The sequence below is a fragment of the Bos indicus genome, chromosome 4, assembly GCF_029378745.1.
Source record: "Bos indicus isolate NIAB-ARS_2022 breed Sahiwal x Tharparkar chromosome 4, NIAB-ARS_B.indTharparkar_mat_pri_1.0, whole genome shotgun sequence".
NCBI classification, from domain to species: domain Eukaryota; kingdom Metazoa; phylum Chordata; class Mammalia; order Artiodactyla; family Bovidae; genus Bos; species Bos indicus.
Window position 1 is genome coordinate 112,598,855 of NC_091763.1, and position 14,329 is coordinate 112,613,183.

Genomic DNA, 14,329 nt, shown 5'->3' on the forward strand with positions numbered 1-14,329 from the left:
TGCACGCTGGAACTCGCGGGCACCTCCGCCCCACAGCGCCCCCTGCGGCCGGGAGGAACGGGCGCCGCCCATTCTGTGCGGACCTGGCATCTGGTGCAAGCTGGATGACCAGTCCTGGCAGTGTGTTGGGAGAGTCAGGGGAGGGACACCGAGACGAAAAGGGTGTGCGGTGGGGGAAATGCAACGTCAACTGCAAATGGAAGGAGAGGAGACTTGCTCTTTAATGAGACGGAGACAATGAGAATTAGTGCAGGGGTTTGATTCCTCGCCAAAGCCTTCCTTAGTCAAGGATTAGTTTCAGGGGGTCATCTGTGAAGTGGTCCCAGGAATCAAGTGAAGGAGGTGAGAAATCAAGGGGTATTAACAAGCAGGTCTCCCCTGCGGGCAACTGGGAGTCCATCTTGCTGGGGACTCAGGGTGCAGGCCACTCCTGAGAACAGTTCTCCCAAGGGAAAGGAGGCTCAGTATTCATCCTCAGGATGTCAGGCCGGGGCAAGGCATCACTGACCCCATGAACTTAAAGTAGGAACACGACTCATAGTCTGTAAAATCCAGGAAAAGGTCTATAACCTAAATATGAAATGGATCTTAAATTTACTCTGCCTTTCACTTTTAAATGGAGTATAATCTATAAAAATATTGAATCACAGTGCTGTGCACCTGAAGCTAATATAATATTGTAAATCAACCGTGCACGCGTCTGTGTGTGTGTGTGCTCAGTCACTAAGATGTGCCCGACTCTTTGCGACCCCATGGACTCTAGTCTGCCAGGCTCCTCTGTCCATTGAACTTTCCAGACAAGAATACTGGAGTGGGTTGCTATTTCCTTCTCCAGGGGATCTTCCTAACCCAGGGATTGGACCCGCATCTCCTGCATCCTGCGTTGGCAGGTGGGTTCTTTACTACTGAACCACCTGGAAAGCCCAAAGCAACTGTTCCTATCAGTTCAGTTCAGTCCTTCAGGTGTGCCTGACTCTGCGACCCCATGGACTGCAGCAAGCCAGGCTTCCCTGTCTATCACCAATTCCCAGAGCTTGCTGAAACTCATGTCCATCAAATCAGTAATGCCATCAACCATCCCGTCTTCAATAAGATGAAATGAGACTGTCCTTCCCTTCTCCTCCTGCCTTCAATCTTTCCCAGCATCAGGGTCTTTTAATGTCAGCCCTTCCCATCAGGTGGCCAAAGTATTGGAGCTTCAGCTTCAGCATCAGTCCTTCCAATGAATATTCAGGATTGATTTCCTTTAGGATTGACTGGTTTGATCTCCTTGCAGCCCAAGGGACTCTCAAGAGTCTTCTCCAACACCACAGTTCAAAAGCATCAGTTCTTCTTTATGGTCCAACTCTCACCATAAGTCAATTGTAGTTAATTGAAAAAAAAAGATTTAAAACTTTTTCCATCGAAAAACATCATAGAGAAAACTATGTCACAGATTGAGAAAAAAATACTTGCAACACGGAATAGCATATAAATACATATAAATAACTGCTAAAAATCATAAACTACCCTAGAGGAAAATGTGCAAAATTCACGGAAAAGAAAAAAAATGAGTAGGCAATAAATGCACCACAATGTTCCATCTCATCATTAGTCAGGCAAATGAAATATGTTTATGAAGATGTGCATATCCTGTCATCTGGCAATTCTTATCTCAGGGCTATTTTTGCACATATACACAAGAGCCATATCCTAGGATCTCTAAAGGACCATTATTTTAAAAGTAAAAACAGGAAAATAATTTAGATGTCCAATCACCCAGAGGATAGATATCTTATGGGTTGTTTTTTTTTTTTCCCTATACTCTGAAAACTAGCAGTAGAAATTAATGAATTATAGCTAAAGGCAGCACAAATGAATAGTATTAACATAATGCTGGGTGAAAAAACATGTTAGAGATTACACGCACTATGGTCCCATTTAAAAAGACTTTAGGACATATAGAACACTATATATTATTTATCAGTATTATATATATAGGAAAATGATGAAGATCTGTTCAGGAATAAGCACCCAATTTGGGATAGTGGTGACTGATAGGGACTGGGGCGGAGGAGGAGTGCTGAAGAGGTGGTAGCAGAAACCAGAGCTGGTCACACAGGTGCTCCGTCAGTTTGACTAATGCCTTACATCTTAAGTTGGGCCAAGGGCACAGAGGCAAACATCCTTTACACCCTTTAAATAGCTTGAATGTTTAAGGTGCATTTACATAAACTGATCAAGTTATTGGGGTTTCCCAGGTGGTGCAGTGGTAAAGAATCCACCTGCTAATGCAGGAGATTCGGTTTTGACTCCTGGTTTGGGAAAGGTCTCCTGGAGAAGGAAATGGCAACCCACTCCAGTATTCTTGCCTGGGAAATCCCATGGACAGAGCAGCCTGGCGGGCTGCAGTCCATGGGGTTGCAGTCAGACACGACTGAGCAACTGAGCATACATCTATTTACATATGGTAATGTATATGTTTCAGTGTTACTTTCTCACTTCGTCCCACCCTCTCCTGCCACAAGTCTCTATGCCTGCATCACTATTTGCTACGCTGCAAATAGTTTCATCAGTATAATTTTTCTAGATTTCATATACATGTGTTAATACACGATGTTTTCCTCTTTCTGGCTTATTTCAGGCTCTAGGTTCATCGACCTCACTAGAAATGACTCAGATTCATTCCTGTTTATGACCAAGTCATATTCCGTTGTATATATGTATCACAACTTCTTTATCCATAAATTCATCTGTTGATAGACATCTAGGTTGCTTCAGATGTGTTAATTTTTAAGGAAACATTTTACTTTGAAATGATTTGATTCACAGAAAGTTGCAATGGTAGTAGAGAAAAGTGCATTATTATAGTACACTGTCAAAACCATGAAACTGACATTGGCACTGTGTGCAAAATTCTAGTGGTTTCATCACATGGGTTGGCTCATATGACCACCCTGCAATGGAGGAAAAAAAACCCATGCCATCACCAGAGGTCTCCTTTGGGCTACTCCTTCATAATCACACTCACCATAACTATCTATAACTATCTGTAACTTTGTCATTATAAAAAATGAAGTCATAGCATACAACCTTTTGAAATTGACTTTTTTTCAGTCATTATAATGCTCTTGACATCCATCCAAGTTGTTTTTATTCATTATCAATATTTAATTCCTTTCTATTACTGAGTAGTATTCAATGGTATGGATGTACCATAGTTTGGTTAACCATTTACCTTTTGAAGGATGATGTAGCTGTTTCTAGTTTTTTACTATTACCAAAAAAGCTGCTGTAAACAATCCTATACAAGTTTTTGAGTGGGGGTACGTTTTCATTTTTCTGGGACAAATGCCCAGGACTATAATTGCTGGGTCATATGGAATGTTATTTGTTTAGGGTTGGGTTTTTTTTTTTTGGTATTGGAATTGTTTAGTTTTTTAAGAAACTGTTTTCCAAAGTGGTTGAACCCTTCTACATTGCTACCAGCAACATATGAAAGATCATTTCTCAGCACCCTCACCAGCATTTGGTAAGATTGCTATTTTTTATTTTCACTATTCTAGTAGTTCTGCAATGATCTCATTGTGGTTTGAGTTTGTGCTTCTCTAATGAATAATAATGATAAACATCTTTTCATGTGCTTATTTCTCATCCACATATCCTCTTTGGTGAACCGTCTCTTTATGTTTTTTACCCATTTTCTAATTTCATTTTTTGTTTGTTTTGTTAGTATTGTGTTTTGAGAGTTTTTTACATATTCTAGATAGTTGAGTCCATACTTGGCAAGTTATATTTAATTGATTGTAGAGTTTCCTGGATTAGGTTTGGGATATGTCTTTTAAACTCTAAAACCAGTATTCAAATTTTTCATTAAAACATTATTGTATTCATGGTAACTCTGAACTTGAAAAATCACTCAAACTGGTTAAGTTTTCCATCCTTTCCTAGAGGAAGCAGTCTCCAGTCTTCCTCCTAGCTTTTCCTCATTTACTGATGAAGATGGTCTTCTCAGAGGCTACATTCTTCAGCAGCACTCAGAACTTGAGCTCAAGAGAAATCAGGACATTCACAGGGCCCCGGCACAGGGCCAGAATAGCGCAGAAGCGGAGTGGACCACGGGCGAGGCCCCGGGTTTCTGCACGAGGCTCCAGCTATCATGTCGCCTTCTCCCTGAAACTCCCAGGACATGCAAAAAATTTCTGTAATATGTGCTACCTACTACAGCTCCTTTTATGTCATGTTTATATCTGTTGGGTTGAATTACATGCCCTCAAAGATATGTTGAAGTCTTAATCCCTGGTGTTTGTGAACGTGATTTTATTTGCAAATGGGGGCTTTGCAGATATGACTAAGATGCAAGTTGAGATGAGGTCATACGGGAGTAGGGTGGGCCCCTCATCCAGTGTGACTGGTGTCCTTATAAGACGGGCGAAGTGCTGTTGGTCCAGTGGCTAAGACTCCATACTCCCAATACACGGGCCTGGGTTCGATCCCTGGTGCCACAACTAAAAGACCCAGCATAATGCAATTGAGCCAAATAAATATTAAAAAAGAAAAAAAGAGGAGGAAAAGAGAAGCAGGGACACAGAGGCACAGGAAGGGCACTATGGGATGACACTGGCAGAGACCGCAGTGATGGCGATGTGTCTACAAGTCAAGAAACACCAAGAATTGTCAGAAAACCACAGAAGCTAGGTGGGAGCAAGGAAGCTCCCTTCCTGGATCTTCAGAGGGAGCATGGCCCCGTGGACACCTTCATTTCAGAATTACAGCCTACATTACTGTGAGAAACTAAATTTCTGTTTTTTTAAGCCACCCAGTTGTGGTACTTTGTTGTGGCCACCCTAGGAAGTGAGTTCAGTTCAGTTCAGTTGCTCAGTCGTGTCCGACTCTTTGCGACCCCATGAATCGCAGCCCACCAGGCCTCCCTGTCCATCACCAACTCCCAGAGTTCACCCAGACTCATGTCCATTGAGTCGGTGATGCCATCCAGCCATGTCATCCTCTGTCGTCCCCTTCTCCTCCTGCCCCCAATCCCTCCCAGCATCAGAGTCTTTTCCAATGAGTCAACTCTTCACATGAGGTGGCCAGAGTACTAGAGTTTCAGCTTTAGCATCATTCCTTCCAAAGAAATCCCAGGGCTGATCTCCTTCAGAATGGACTGGTTGGATCTTCTTGCAGTCCAAGGGACTCTCAAGAGTCTTGTCCAACACCACAGTTCAAAAGCATCAGCCTTCTTCACAGTCCAACTCTCACATCCATACATGACCACAGGAAAAACCATAGCCTTGACTAGACAGACCTTTGTTGGCAAAGTAATGTCTCTGCTTTTGAATATGCTATCTAGGTTGGTCATAACTTTCCTTCCAAGGAGTAAGCGTCTTTTAATTTCATGGCTGCAATCACCATCTGCAGTGATTTTGGAGCCCAAAAATGGGTACATCATATAATTACACATTATGCATTGAGTTGAAATTATTTGCTTTCTTGCCACTTCCCACTCCTAAGTAAAGCTATGGCCCCTGAGTAGAGAAAGTTTGTCTTACTCTACTCTTTATCCCTTGTACAATAGCTGGCACTTGGAGGTACTCATGAATGATCATAAAACTTAAAAGAAATGTTATGATGTCAATGGTCATTGCTGACTCTTCCAAAACCCAAAAGTTGTTCATCTGTTTATGCGTGCATGATCAGTTGCTTCAGTCGTGTCCAACTCTTTGCTACCCCATGGACTCTAGCCCACCAGGCTCCTCTTCCATGGGATTCTCCAGGCAAGCATGCTGGAGTCGGTTGCCATGTCCTCCTCCAGAGGATCTTCCTGACCCAAGAATAGAACTCGCATCTCCTGCATCTCCTGTATCACAGGCAGATTCTTTACCCACTGAGCTACCTGGGAAGCCCTCATCCGTTTATACCTGGTAGGAAAAAGATAATGCTGCATACTACTGAATGTTTTAAATAATAATGTCTTTGCAATGAAAAATCTGTAGCCATCTTCAGCCATCTCTGGTAGGCTCTCTCTTCTTACCTCGTTCAGTTAACAATTTCACATTAATGTTGGTTTAAAGGCCATAAAGGAAGTAGTGCAGCAATGTGGTCAAGAACTTGGGCTGTGGGGGCTTCCCTGGTGGTCCAGTATTTAAGATTCCATGCTCTCAATGCAGGGGACCTGGGTTCAATCCCAGGTCAGGGAACTAGATCCCACATGCCACAAGTAAAGATTCCTCATGCCTCTGAAGACTGAAGATGCTGAGTGCTGCAACTAAGACCTGGCACAACCAAGTAAATAAGTAAATATGTTTTTTAAAAAGGGCTTGGGCTGTGGATAAAGAACAAGGTCCTACTGTATAGTACAGGGAACTGAATTCAATATCCTGTGATAAACCATAAGAAAAAAAAGAATATATATACACACGTATAGCTGAGTTACTTTGCTGTACAACAGAAATTAAACACTACATTGTAAATCAATTCTATTACAATAAAACTAAAAGAAAAAGAAAATTTGGGGCTGGGAGGTTAAAGGAACTTGTATTTGAATTCTGACCTGTGCACTTCTTAGTCCTGTGACCTTGGGCGAATTATTTCACCTTTAAGGCATGTTATCTCTATTATAGACTAGTTGAGAAGGCAGGAGGAGAAGGGGACGACAGAGGATGAGATGGTTGGATGGCATCACTGATTCGATGGACATGAGTTTGAGCAAGCTCTGGGAGTTGGTGATGGACAGGGAAGCCTGGCATGCTGCAGTCCATGGGGTTGCAAAGAGTTGGACACGACAGAGTGACTGAACTGAACTGAGAAGATTGGATTATATAATATATTTAAAGAGCAAAGAACGGTCCCTGACATCTGGTACTCAATAAATGTTAGTGGTTATTGCTATAACAAATCATTCAAGGGAAAGACTTGAAGTTTTTTTTTTCCCATAACCAGAAGAAAATTTAAGAATTTTCTTTATACTTTTAGATTAACATGACAAAACACAAATTTAGATGGCATAAAGGGAAACACCAAAAGATTTGAATACATAGAAATAAACTTTGGGGAACTTCCCTTGTGGTCGAGTGGTTAGGACTCCCACTCCCACTGCAAGGGGCAGGAGTTTGATCCCAGGTTGGGGAACTAAGATCCTCCATGCCACATGGTGTGGCCAAAACCAAAATGAAACTTTGGAACATTAAAAGACACAACAACAACAAAAATAAAGCAAAAGTGAGATTTATATATTGCTGGTGGGAATGTAAACTGGCCTAACTTCTCTGGATAGAAATCTAGTCATATATCTCAAGAGTCTAAAATAGTCATACCTTTGCCCAGTAATCTCTTATTCCTGACAACTGCATCTAAGGAAATGATAAAAAAAAGCTTATAAAAACTATGAACTGAGACACGAGATAGATGGTCACCCCACACCCCCCAGGATGAGCAGTTGGAGTTCGTCCTCTGTGGACCAAAATCCAAAGCGAAAATAGCAGGGCAATCGAGAGAGCAAGCTGAGCCCTGCCCAGATAAAGATAAGAGGCCACATATTTCTTATTCTCGAAGTCAAGGAGACCTTCCTGACTAGAAAACTCCTTGGAGGTCAAAAGGGGAGTGATGTCAAGTTTACCCATAGGCCTCTTCGCTGGAATCCATCTTGGTTGAGGGATGCATGTGCACACATGGGAAGATCCTGAGATAAACCAAATATGGACTCAGAACCAGATAAAGCAAGATGACTGGCCGAAGAAAACCCAGAAGAATGCGCCCTGCAAGTGATTTAAACTACCACTAGGGCATGACTCTCCCTCTGAGTCCTCCTATGTGTCTATCCACATGTATTCGACTCTTTCGCCTCCTAATAAACGCTTTGTTTTAGTACTTTCCATCTTTGTGGGAATCCTTTTCTGTAAAGCCGAAGGGCCAGGGTCTTGTCACTGACCATTGGCCTAGTGGCTAGGATAGGGTGCTCTCACTGCAGCGACCTGACTTTAATCCCTGGCCAGAACCAAAACCCTGCTTCAAGCTGCTGCAGACCGAGGCCACCCGAGATCAGGAAAAGGAGACTCATCTTAAATGTATGTACTGGTAAAAATTAGAACCTAAATGTATAAATAAATTATTAAAACCTGTACAATGAAATAATGTGCAAGCAATTCATTTATATCTTAAAAGAATATTTAATACTGGGGAAGATATTCAAGTACACTTAGTAACAAAGGCAGCTTGGAAAATAGTACTTCTGGTTCCAACTATGTTAAACAAACAGACAAACAAAAATACAGAGGAAAAAAGAGGCCTGGAAGGATAGACACCAAAAGGCTGAGTGATTATCTCTGAATAAGTGCAGTTATAGGTGGCTTTTGTCTTCTTTATGAAAAAGTAAAAGTGTTGGTCACTCTGTCGTGTCTGACTCTGCAACCCCATGGACTGTAGCCCGCCAGGCTCCTCTGACCATGGGGTTCTCCAGGCAAGAATACTGGAGTGGGTAGCCATTCCCTTCTCCAGGAGACCTTCCTGACCCAGGGATTGAAGCTAGGTCTCTGCCACTGCAGGAAGACTCTACCATCTGAGCCACCAGCAAAGCCCCTGTCTTCTTTCTACATCGCTGTGTATTTCAAATATTCTGCAAAGCATGAAAAAGTATAATAAATGTTACTGGAGAAAGACAAAAGGCAAAAGTAGGGACTTCCCTGGCAGTCCAGTGGTTAAGACTCCATGTTCCCAGTGCAGGGGGTGCACGTTCAATCCCTGATGGGGGAAGTAAGACTCCACATGTTGTGCATGGCATGGCCAATTTAAAAAAAAGAAAATGTAGAGGTGTCAATTTCAGAATTCTGGTGGTCACTGGTGGCAAAAACAGAAAATGATTCAACCTATTTACATAATATAAATATAAAATATTTAAATAATTTAAAAATAACACCCATTCTTTCAACTGAGATGAATAATAGCCACTTGGAGATTTCCATCTACAATCATAATAATTTGATCACGTACAACTCCCAGGCCTTTTGCATATTCCCAGATGAGAACTACATGCACGTGTACTGGGAGGGTACTATTTTCTCTTTCGGAGAAGGCGATGGCACCCCACTCCAGTACTCTTGCCTGGAAAATCCCATGGAGGGAGGAGCCTGGAAGGCTGCAGTCCACGGGGTTGCTGAGGGTCGGACACAACTTCACTTTCACTTTCATGCATTGGAGAAGGAAATGGCAACCCACTCCAGTGTTCTTGCCTGGAGAATCCCAGGGACGGGGCATCCTGGTGGGCTGCCGTCTATGGGGTCCCACAGAGTCGGACATGACTGAAGTGACTCAGCAGAATTTTCTCTTTGGCTTCAAGTTCAGTGTTTGGCCACATTTTGCTGTTTAGCTGTGGCTTCAGCCTTGGCTGGGCTTCCCTGTTGGCTCAGATGGTAAAGTATCTGCCTGCAATGTGGGAGACCCGGCTTCGATTCCTGGGTTGGGAAGATCCCCTGGAGAAGGAAACGGCAATCCACTCCAGCACTCTTGCCTGGAAAATCCCATGGACGGAGGAGCCTGATAGGCTACAGTCCATGGGGTCGCAAAGAGTCGGACACGACTGAGCGACTTCACTTCACTTCACTTCAGCCTTGGCTATTGTAAAGTGGAATAGGTGAATGCTTGTGCAATACCATTTCTGGCGTCCTTAAACCTGTAAATGAGTAAGACTGTACTGTGGATAGATTTCCATCGAATTCCATCAGTGCACCAATCTTCAGTAACGTCAACAGGGTATGTCATTCATTGTTAGTAAATGAATATCTACTTTCAAACTTAAGTATTCTAAATTCTAGTTTTAACTTGAGGTGGCAACTCTATTGATCTGCTTTAGATGTTGAAATTCTAACAGTCAGTTGAAGTATACAATGAATGTATGTTTAATATTGCCAAAGTAAAATGCTACAATAATTACTGACAGTTATGATAGGTGTGTGTTGAGTGTATGTAATAAATGAAAACTTTCAAATAAACATATCACCAGTTAATATGAATACTGAAAGAATGTTAGCCGGATAACTTATTATATCCTTTATGAGCCTACAGGTGTTCAGAAAAATATAAATATGACCACAGGGCAAAATAATAAAGATTAGATCATATCACAATTCTAATTAATGTAGAATTATTTGGTGAAATTGCATGCATAACACAAAGTAACCTTTAGAAACTAATGTTTAATTATTTAATTCCATGTAGTCTGTGGCTCTTTAAAAAGAAAAAGCCCTTTTTGGTAATTTTTCACATATTAGGAGGGTAAAATTAAATACAGAATGTGAACATGGCTACATCAAAATTTCACAAGGATAAAAAGTCATGTACAAGACATGATAAATCATCTTTGATTGAGATGTGATTAAAAATATAGAGACAGCAGGGGGAGAAAAGGGGAGAGTTTAGATAAAACGAGACACCCAGTATACATTCTTCTCTGTAAACAATGGACTTTACAAGAATCCTTTTAATAAGACAGTGGCTCATAACCTGGGATCTGTGAAGGGTAATATTTTTTAAAGCTTGTAGAAATAATTACTGTAGACTGATAACCAGTTTTCAGCAATTGAAGAGAAAGGATTTTTGAGATTAGCCCAAGCTATGAATTCTAAATATTGATTCATCTTAGAAGCATTCCCAAAATCTTTTTCCTGATTTATACTTTGTTGTGCCCCAAAAGGTTATTGAAATTACAAAATATGCTACCACAGTATGTATTTCTGGACATGAAGAATCAAACTTAATTTTTTTTTAAGGTTTGACAACATAGAGGACTAAGGATTACTTCAACTGTGTCACCTCTTTCCTTATTTGATGAAAGATTCCCAGGTCTCACACACATAGTGAACTGGACTTTGAGAAATGTTCATGGAATGTAAAACTTGTAAAAAGAAATGCATAAAATTATCGACTAAGAAACAAATACGGTGAAAGCAATGAGGACAAGTGTACTATAATTTGTTTACGCTCTTCAGTTCTATATCTGAAAATGGTTATGCCTTAAGAAGATGTAATAGAAAATAACTGGCTTCAGTGATTTTGTAGACATATTGTAGAAAGATCATAGACCACTTTCAAAATTTCCATTCAGCCAATGACGAATGATATGTCACACAACAATTTTTGAAATTGTCATGTCCATATGCAAGATACTTAAACAAGATAGAACAACAGCTATTACATCCTTCAAAGGCTCATGGAATACAGAAGGCCTTAATTTTGTCTTTTCCAGAGAACATTACTAATGCAGCAACACTTACTAATAACCAGTGGTGGTCTGCATGGAAAGCACTTTGTCTGTTGATACTCGCTGAATAAACTTGAGAGTGGAAGCCTGCCCTGAGAGTGCAAGCATGGCCTACAGCGCCACTGCTGAAAAAATTTCCCTTTGATTCTATTCCAGGGAAGATGCTAAAATTGATGTGCATACAAAGAAAGCCAAGATGCATATGGACACTTCGATTATTTTCTTAACTTGAACCCAGTTAAATTGTTCCACTGTCCCATTTCTAGATCCCAGCTTTAAGAACAATTTTTCTCCAGTGATTATGTGTAGCAGCAAGAACATATAAAAATATTAGTGAAGTGAAAGTCGGTCAGTTGTGTCTGCCTTGTTGTGAACACATGGACTGTACAGTCCATGGAATTCTCCAGGCCAGAATACTGGAGTGGGTAGCCTTTCCCTTCTCCAGGGGATCTTGCCAACCCAGGGATTGAACCCAGGTCTCCTGCACTGCAGGTGGATTCTTTACCAGCTGAGGCACAAGGGAAGCCCCAAAACATTCAGTTCAGTTCAGTCACTCAGTCGTGTCTGACTCTTTGCAACCCCATGAACTGCAGCACGCCAGGCCTCCCTGTCCATCAACAACTCCCGGAGTCCACCCAAACCCATGTCCATTGAGTCGGTGATGCCATCCAACCATCTCATCCTCTGTCATTAGGGTTTAGAAATAAAAAATATGAGTATGACCATCTTGAATTTGCTTCTGAAAATATGCATTTTCTTGAAACAGTTTGTAAAACCTCAGTCATTAAAATTACTTCAGTAAAATGTCATCACCATCCCCCCAAATTTTGAAGGCCAAGAATTAAAAAAAAGAAAAGTCATTACCTTAATAAGCTCTTATTTGTGGTCACTCACCTAGAGCCAGACATCCTGGAGTGTGAAGTCAAGTGGGCCTTAGGAAGCATCAAAGCTAGCGGAGGTGATGAAATTCCAGCTGAGCTATTTCAAATCTTAAAAGATGATTCTGTTAAAGTGCTGCACTCATTATGCTAGCAAATTTGGAAAACTCAGCGGTGGCCATAGGACTGGAAAAGGCCAGTTTTCATTCCAATCCCAAAGAAAGGTAATGCCAAAAAATGTTCAAATTACCGTACAGTCGACTCATTTCACATGCCAGCAAGATTATGCTCAAAATCCTTCAAGCTAGGCTTCAGCAGTGTATGAACTGAGAATTTCCAGATGTACAATCTGGATTTAGAAAAGACAGAGGAACCAGAGGTCAAATTGCCAACATATGCTGGATCATAGAAAAAGCAAATTCCAAAAAACGTCTACTTCTGCTTCATTGACTATGCTAAAACCTTTGACTGTATGGATCACAACAAACTGTGGAACATTCTTAATGAGATGGGAATACCAGATCACATTAAATGCTTACTGAGAAACCTGTATGCAGGTCAAGAAGCAACAGTTAGAATCTTACATGGAACAACAGACTGGTTCCAAATTCGGAAAGGGGTACATCAAGGCTGTATATTGTCACCTTGCTTCTTTAACTTATATGCAGAGTACATCATGAGAAACACTGGGCTGGAAGAAGCACAAGCTGGAATCAAGATTTCCAGGAGAAATATCAATAACCTTAGATATGCAGGTGATACTACTCTAAGGGCAGAAAGTGAAGAAGAACTAAAGAGCCTCTTGATGAAGGTGAAAGAGGAGAGTGAAAAAGCTGGCTTAAAACTCAACAGTCAAAAAACTAAGAACATGGCATCTGGTCCTATCAGTTTATGGCAAATAGACGGGGAAAATGTGGAAACAGTGTTAGATTTCATTTTCTTGGGCTCCAAAACCAATGCAGATGGTGACCAGAGCCATGAAATTAAAAGACACTTGCTCCTTGGAAGAACAGGTATGACAAACTTAGATAGTGTATTAAAAAGCAGAGATATTACTTTGCTGACAAACATCCATCTAGTCAAAGCTATTGTTTTTCCAGTAGTTATGTACGGATGGCTACATACATAGTTATCCATATGTGAGAATTGGACCATAAAGAAAAAGAGTTACACCATAACCTATAAATTAATGCTTTCAAACTGTGGTGCTGGAGAAGACTCTTGAGAGCCCCTTGGACAGCAAGGAGATCAAGCCAGTGAATCCTAAAGGAAGTCAACCCTGAATATTCATCGGAAGGACTGAGGCTGAAGCTGAAGCTCCAATACTTTGGCCACCTGATGAGAAGAGCTGACTCATTGAAAAAGATCGTGATCCTGGGAAAGACTGAGGGCAAGAGGAAGAGGGGGAGACAGAGGATGAAATGGTTAAATAGCATCACCGACTCAATGCACATGAATTTGAACAAACTCAGGGCAATAATGAAAGACAGAGAAGCCTGGCATGCTGTAGTCCATGGGGTTGCAAAGAGCTGCAACTGAGCAACAACAACACAAGAGGAAAGAACATTTAATCGTAATGTTACCATATTATGCTGTCAGAACTAGCCTTATGCCCAGAGAAGTTCAGCTGAAAATGTATTTAGTAATACAATTGTTTCTGTGCCCAGCAGTTGACAGGCTGGTAATTGCCATTCTTGCCTTGTAAGTTAAACTTTAAAATTTTAGCTTTTCTGTTGTTGTTCAGTTATTGAGTCGTGTCCGACTCTTCGAAACTCCAAGGACTGCAGCAGGCCAGGGTCCTCTGTCCTCCACTTTCTCCCAGAGTTTGCTCAAATTCATGTCCATCAAGTCAGTGATGCTATCTAACCATCCTATCCTCTGCTGCCCCCATCTCCTTTTGCCTTCAATCTTTCCCAGCATCAAAATTTTAAGTGCTGCTGCTGCTAAATCGCTTCAGTCGTGCCTGACTCTGTGTGACCCCATAGACGGCAGCCCACTAGGCTCCTCTGTCTCTGGGATTCTCCAGGCAAGAATACTGGAGTGGGTTGCCATTTCCTTCTCCAATGCATGAAAGTGAAAAGTGAAAGCGAAGTCGCTCAGTCGTGCCCGACTTTTAGACCCCATGGACTGCAGCCCACCAGGCTCCTCCATCCATGGGATTTTCCAGGCAAGAGTACTGGAGTGGGTTGCCATTGCCTTCTCCGAAAATTTTAAGTACTAC